Here is an 8,270-nt window from a genome sequence, read left to right on the forward strand (position 1 = left end):
CAGCATTAGTGATCCGCGCCGAAAACGGCTGTTTCCAGGGCCTCGAAACCTCCTGGTGGAGGTCCGGGAAAAAAGGTAAAGGCCTCCGGGGCTGTGTAGGTGTCCGACTAGTTAGAAAACGGTCGTCCAGCTTAGAAGAAGGTTGGGCCTCGGCCTTATCAACCTCCCAGTCTAGCCCCAATTTACCCACCGCACGAGAAACCACATCAAACAGCTCACTGTAGGAGGGGGAAACACGCCTCTCCTGTCCGCTAGGAGGAAGAGGGCTAGTGTCGGTCGCGAAGTCCTCAGACCCCGAGGCCGCGGTGGATAAAACATCGTCGTCATAGCGTCCACAACCGAAGGAGATGGCGGCCCATGCCTCCGGTGTGGGAAGTAAATCCTCATTAGAGAAGACGACAGGCTCAGTATAAGTTTTATTCTGCAGCAGGGTAGGGGAGAGCGAGCGATGTGGAGAATATTCCAGCGCTGCGCTGTCCACGAAGTCCATGTCGCACGTGTCACCCCAGGCCCTCGCCTCGTGCGGTGCCTCGGCAGTCGCAGAGGTGACCTGACGGGGGTTAGACTCGAGGGCGACATTAGAGAATACTTCCACCCTAGAGCGCAGTACTCTGAGCCGCAGGCCATCACAATGGGGACAGGAAGAAAGGCCGCTAAGCGCCGCCTGTGCGTGATGTAAACCAAGACATACTACGCACCTGTCATGAGTGTCCCCCGCCGTGATGTACCTGGTACATGGCTCCTTGCATTTGCGAAAACTCATCGCGTCCGCGAAGAGGAGTTAACACTGCTCGAAGAGATCGCTGGAGAACGCGAGATGATAGGGCACAGATGATTCGCTATTCCTGAAGGAATGAAATCTGAGCGAAATGGCGCGCTGCACCCAGGTATATCATGCGTGCACATGCGTAGGGTGGTGCTATGCGCCATTTGGCCAATAGGATTGGCGGGATGGTATAGGGCTTCAGACATTCGTCACACCGGAGGTGTTCCCATACGTGGTGACGTCACCGCAGCATCGAAGTGACCTATGATAGGGAACTAGGGACTTTTACAATGAGGTTGTTTGTTGTTTGTTCAGTTTGTTAAAAAGACATGCTTTCATAAAATGAGGAAGAATACCAACAATGCCAATGTAAAGGAATACATGACAGAGTAAAGAAACAAAATATAAGATATAGTATAAAGATATAGTTTCTAATTGCATGCTTAATTCTTTTTTAAATATACATTTGAGGTGTTTTGTTTCTATGCATAGCTGATATTGAAATTATTTTAGTTTATTTATACATTTTACTCTACGTTGCTATATCTGATCTTCACAGATGTTTTTACATAGATTTTGTTGCATCAGAAAGATTTGTATACACTTTTATTTGGGTATATTATCAGTTATTTAAAATACACACTTTCTAGTGTATTTATATCTTATAGGACCAGTAATTTCACTGGTGAATTGTAAAAATCATCGATGAAACTATATGAATTATTTGACAAATTAGTCACTTACCATGTATATTTGTATAAAACAGCACAAGCATACAAACACTATTAATCTGTCTGTAAAACAATACTCACGGAAAACTATTCCATTGTGATTTTGTTCCTCATATTTTCATCTTGTTGGCTCAAAGGCAAAACCAATATTTCTTTTGGCACACAATAAAGGAAAAGCTTCAGTTTCCAGACAACCATCTAAATGTAAAAGAAGTTAAACCTGCTGACTGATGTTTTTTTTTTTTTTTTTTTTTTTTTGGTTCCCTAATGTTCATCATTCTGACATTGCAAACCAGGTTTTGCTTTTCATAGTTTAAAACCAACTGGCCTGTAACCATGTTTATTTTATTGACCAAAGTTAATGCTTTGGTGTTTGGCCAGCAATTATTTTGAGACCTGTTTGCTTGTATCAGGTGATTATCAAAGTTTAATGTACTTCATCATAAATGACTATGATGAAAAATCACCTTTCATTCTCATGGTCATAGTGGTTATGGGTTCGTATGCCGAAATTACTTAAGAAATGTAAACAGCATAATAGTATAAAACAGTTTTATCTCTTGTCTGTCACTACTTCTGCTTGTCCCACTAAACAATGGCAGAAATAAGTTATAAATATGATGATTCTGTGATCTTTGTACTTTTAAAAACTAGTGCATCATGTTGTTGGTTTCACCATAAATACATCACTAATCCTGAGCACTGTGCAGGTATTTTCTAATTATTTAAGTCCTGTTTTCTGTTAAGATTGGCCTTAATTCTTCATTGGGTGGGGTCACATTGGCCAAAATGGTTGTGAATTTAGTAATAGTTTTGTAAAACAGTCTATTTTTCTTTCTTACTATGTAATCTGAGCTTCTTCCTTAGCATACCAGAATGTAAACTGACTTATTGGAAAGAGCCATTAGGGGAAATCTAGGGTATTTGGGGGCTGCATGGGGCTGTCGAGAACTTTGCCCAGATGTCTGATCAGCATTGCTTTCTAAAGGGAGGGTTGGAGCGAAGGCTCTCCTCCTCTAATCTCGAGGTGTATCTTGCTATCGCCACATGGCACATATCACAAATGCAGTAGACAGTTAGTCCTTGGGGAAACACAATCTGGTCATCAGGTTCCAGAGGGGCGTGAGGAGGTTAAACCCTCCTTGACCTCTCCACTTTTCCTCTTGGGATCTCTCTCTAGTCTTAAGTGCTTACAGAGAGATTCCTTTAAACCCTTGCAGCCAGTTGAGCTTAAGTTACTTTCTCTTAAGACAGTGCTCCTTACTGTGCTTACAGTTGTGGCCAATAAGAATGTGCGTTCAGAGGAAAAGGATTACGTGTTGCACGTGGGACCACAGGGAATGCTTTAGCACAGGAAAGACAAGATCAGTAGGGGCAGTCATGTTACATACTGTACTATACTGAAGCAGCAGAACGCCTGTAAACACGAGTTTCCATAATCTTTTATGTTAAGCTTTTTCTCCAACAAAACAAAAAAAAAAAAAAAATATATTAACAATAAAATAAAAAAACTTACACTAAACATGTGCAAGAGAGCCAAACTAACAAACGCTTAGTATAAAAGTAATGTGATTAGATGTGGATTACATTTTATTTAATATAAATTGTTTAGCGAGCAAGCATTTCCCTTTTGTTCAGCAAAGACTGCAATGATTATTAATACGTAACGGTCAAATATATTTTTCTTTGACTTTTTTTCTTTATTTCACTTTTTTTCATGTTTATCAAATGGCCTACAGTACACACCTTGATTAAATCAAATCAATTGATCAAATCTATAAACTAATGGTATATATTTGTGGTCGATCGATATATCGCCATGGCTGATATATCGGCCACAGTGCTCACTCTCTCTCTCTTGTTCGCTGTTGTTGTTACCAGTTCTGTCTAACACAGATAGAAGTCTGTCTAATAATCAGATAGAACAGTTGAACAAAGGAATTAATGTAAACAGAAAGTATCATAACGATTGCTTTTATATTAGGCCTATTATTAATGGAAAAGGCAAACATTGTAATACTTTCTCGTTTGACATCAGCATTAAGTAAATACATATTTATATAATTTAAAGAAACATTTGAATGACTAATGAACATTTAATTTCACAAACCTTGCAAACTTAGTCGAATCGAGCTGTGAGATTTTGTGAAGTGTGTATCCAGCATGATCACGTGTTCTCTGTGGGACGGCAGGTGACTTAAGCAATTTCCAGCTCACCACGCCCTTCTGTACGAGTTACCAAGCCCCTGGCAGAATAAAACCATTAGGCGCCAATGGTTGCATGCACTTGGCCTGGAAGACCGCGGTTTCCCGCCTAGAGCTGGAGTGTGCAAACTGCATTTTACACGGGATTGCTTTTCCAAAGCAATGGAGGTGGAAATGGGCTTCTCCACACAGCTCGTGCTGAGAAGTGATGCAGTCCCATTCACGATGAGGGAGATAAGACCACAGTTTGAGCCAGCAGCTTGAATTGATATGGCTCAGGCCCTGGCCCTGTGTCCACAGACACTGAACTGATAGGAAATATTAAGCAACATTTTGTATTTATGCTCAACCAAGGCTGAATAAGTGCGGATATTTTCTGAATAGTGTTTATGTACCTTGTTTAGTTGTAATGTTGTTCCAATAAAAAAAAATAAAAAAAGTAACGTTTTGTATATTTTCATCTCTACAAACATTGAAAATCCACATCTTTAGACTACTTTAATGTACTTGTGAATTATTTAACAATTATAAACCCTAGTTAATGTATCATTTACTACCCAAATGCCTTTTATGTATAAAGTGCTGGTTCAAAATATTCAATTAGCTTGGAGTAATTTAATTTCCAATACAAGAAATCATACATGATAACTGAAGTGAAAAATTGTGCAAAAGCTTTACAGTTATTGATGTTGGAGGCAATGGTCCTTATCATTTTTGTTATAGAGTTTGACCGCTATACACCGCTTCAACCCCTGGTTCGAGCGGTTGAAGTGTCCTGAATCACCCTAGTGATTCAGGACAAGCTAAAAACACGGTTTGGAAAATGGATTCATGGTGTACTCGCTTATTATATACATTTTTCTACATTTTGAACACAAACAAAGTTACGGACCGCAGCTCTGATTGGTTGTTTTTTACCAGGAGCGAATGAATTTCTGCAAATGGCAATAGGGCCACTGGGGGGAGCCAGAGGAGCTTGATTTTTTCCACAGATTATCTGTCTCATATTCTACTGTCAGGACGTAATGACAGGTTTAACAAATATGTAAAAAATATATTTTTACAAAAGTTACCTACTGCAGCTTTAAATACGAACAAAAATATTTCATATACAGTTTTATTATTATTATTACTATCATCATCACTATTATTATTTTGTTCTGTCTGAAGAACATAAATAAAGCTATATTTTTTTTCGTATTTTTGGTTTGTGGATAAAAATGAGCTTATGCATTTGTGCATGAGCGGCCCTGAAGAGTTCATCTATATCAGAAAGGGGCCTAATGCCACACGCATGTGAAAGAAATATTAAAGCATAGTCTAAGATTATTTGTTTTTACCCACGAAAAAAAAAAAAAAAAACATCTAGCTTAATAAATTTTTTTTCCATTTCACAAACAAATGAAATGACAAGTTATGCATTTAAAAATGAAAACACATTAGTGCTAAGGTAGCCTTAAACAAAACGAGAGAGAAAAAATTAAGCTGTTTCTCATTTCTCCTTATTAGAAAATCATTACCAGAAGGTGCACAGATCAGACAATAATCACTCCTTGAGCTGTTACAGTCGAGGGTGATGTGACATCACTGCAAGATGTTTGTCTTCACATTTACTTTGGCTGCTGTTGAACTTTTACAATAAAAGGACAATTAAGTATTATTCATATGAAATGTTATTCATCTGATCGAGTGTTTTAACTGATAAATAAAAATCCATAATGCTTGTCTGGGCATCTTTTAAATGAATCTTAGCTGTAAGATTTATTATTATTGATATTGATACTATTATTTTATAAAAAAAAAATTTTTACTTTTAAATGTATCAGATTTTAAATATACCTCCGTGGAAGTTTCCCTGCCTTTATTCGCATGTGTGAGGTGGAAATTAATGTTCCACAAACCAGTTTTGTCAGTTTTTCATTTTGTTCCTTTTTCCTTAAACAATGACTAGGAATCAGACAGGTTCCAGCTTAATAGCACAAAAATACAGCAAAGTCTGCTTTATTGTCAGTTCTTCCAAAGATACAGTACATAAATACAGAGAATTGAAGAGAATTGAAATTGTGTTACTCTCAGACTCTTGGTGTGCTACTAGATAACACTAACAGTAGAGCATAAAATACAGATAGATACAGATTAAATATGAAAACCAGCTATATAAATAGGGTATTGTAAAATATATATATATAATAATTACTTCAAATCTTTTGTTAATAAATAAGATAAAGATATTGCTAACCCTAAACTGCAAATTACTTGGAAAAGACCAGTATAATAGCTGGATCTGCCAACACGGCAGAGGCTGCGCCCTCACTCACAACTCTCTCATTCACTTCAGAAGCATCTCGCAGGAATCATTTTCACTCCAGGGATAATAAACGTTCTCGCACATTCTGTCTAAAGTTAATTATACATGCACACACGAGAAGTTTTAGACAGCAGATTAGGCATTAAGACTACAAATTTATTTTTGAATGTGATCATTTACAGAGGTCCTAAAAAAAGTCATAGCCTGTCTGTTAGACTACAATATTTGCCGTCTTGTCAAAGCGTGAAATAAGCTTTAGAGATGCTTTGCCACGAGCTGCAACTGTAGGAACTACACTAACTAAGGTGATGTAGATCATTTTCGGAGATGGTATTTCTCAGGGTCTCTTAACCTGAACACCTCACCTGAGTGGGGCACTGAAGACTAGTCCTCACCTGCAGAAGGGTTCCACCTGTGGGATCTCTTCAGCCACAGCCGTCTTGAGCTGGACCCAGCTGCTGCAGTTATATCCCTGGGGGCTTTCCTCAGCTGATCAGACTCCAGGCCCAGCCGCTGGGGGAAATAGTGCACCAATTTTGCTGTGAACCCACGGCAGCCAACTTTGAGTTTGACTTTGATAGGGTAGTTGGTTGCATGCCACCCTTTTACAACAGCTTCGTCAAGCAGGTCCTGGTACTTTGCTTTTTTCAGTTGGTAGGACGTGGCTAACCTCTTTTCCCAGGGCACCGTGAGCTCAGCAACTATGATGGTTTAAAGACCATATCTGGTCGGAGGGAGGTCACTGCGAAATCCTGTGGGAAGACAAGCTTCCTCTTCAGGTCCATTCTCAACTCCCAGTCAGAGGCTCGTTGAAAGGAAGAGGGTGGGTTCTTGGAGACCGTGCCAGTCTTATAAGCCTTGTCTTCTTGCCTCATCCATTTGTCAATTTCTGTAAGGACCCTGTCGTGGCTCCATCTGTACTGCCCTTCTGCTAATTTCTTTGGACAACCAGTCAGGATATGGTTCAGTGTACAGGAGACTGATCCACACTGGTTACATGATGGGTCTTCCTCTCCGCCCCAGATCTTTATGTTTCTTGGTGTTAGCAACAGATCAGTCACGTAGCGCAGGAGAAAGCTCAACCTCCCTTGGTCAATCTGCCACACTTCCTTTCGCTCCTGTCAGTAAAGCATCGCGTCTTATATCATTTTGGCAAAATGTATTAAATTAAAGGAAAACCATAAACGATTTAAATAAATTAAAGTATTTTTTTTTTCAAGTTATATTAAAATGTATACTGCAATGTTAAAAATGTGTGATTTTGGAAGAAAAAAAAAAAGATCTTTTTTTAAACACTATAAACAGCTATACAGGCTTTACAGGCTATATTTCCCCTCACTACTAAAACTGTCTAAAGTTCAGGCTATATAAATGACGAGCATTTTCGCATTTTCAGCCTTTAACATGGAAGCTGAACGGTACAGATTTTAATGACATTGACATTTATATATTTTTGTGATTTTAATAAGAAAATTACAGCTATATCAATATTTAATATTTAACTGCAAGCCAATTTAATAATTGTATTATAATATAATATTAATAGCGATTTACATAAACAAATAAAACATCAAAATACACCATTAAAGATGATAAAATAAGCAAAAAGAGGAGAAATACATTCAAAACACTTGAAAAAAAAAATGGAAAGAATAAAATAACTGTCAACCAAATAGAGGTAAAAAATTATTCAGAGCATGGTCCTCACAAAAATCCTAAAATAATATTACAACCACAGTTTTGGAAAGGAATTGTTTATTTATTTGTTATGCAATATTGATGTTTTTAAAAGGGTTTTGGCACACCTGACTGAGTGGCATTGTTATAAAATAGCATTAGAACTTAAATTGTTGTTTTTGATCATAACTGTAGAACATCATTCATATAGGTATTTTTGTATATTGACAGCTTAAAACGTGAAAATAAACCATCAAATCAAAAACAAAATATGAAACTGTGCAAATATGCACGAATGACTACTTTGACATCACTCAAATAATTGTACAGTATTTTAATTAACTTTTAGTAAGACTACGTAAATCAGCTTGTTGACCTGACTAGCTATATACTGTTTATACTGTAGTGGCCAAATAATAAAAACCTAATTGGATTTTCCAAGTCCTTTTTAATTATTTTTATTATTTATAATTAAATATAATAAATATAATAATATTTTAAAGTGAGATTCTAATATTAAAAAGGCTATTTCATCAAACACTATCAGAAAACTAATCCTCAATTAAAGCAGTCTGATCTGTCC

This window comes from Carassius gibelio, chromosome A9 (assembly GCF_023724105.1).
Source record: "Carassius gibelio isolate Cgi1373 ecotype wild population from Czech Republic chromosome A9, carGib1.2-hapl.c, whole genome shotgun sequence".
In the NCBI taxonomy this organism is placed as follows: Eukaryota; Metazoa; Chordata; class Actinopteri; order Cypriniformes; family Cyprinidae; genus Carassius; species Carassius gibelio.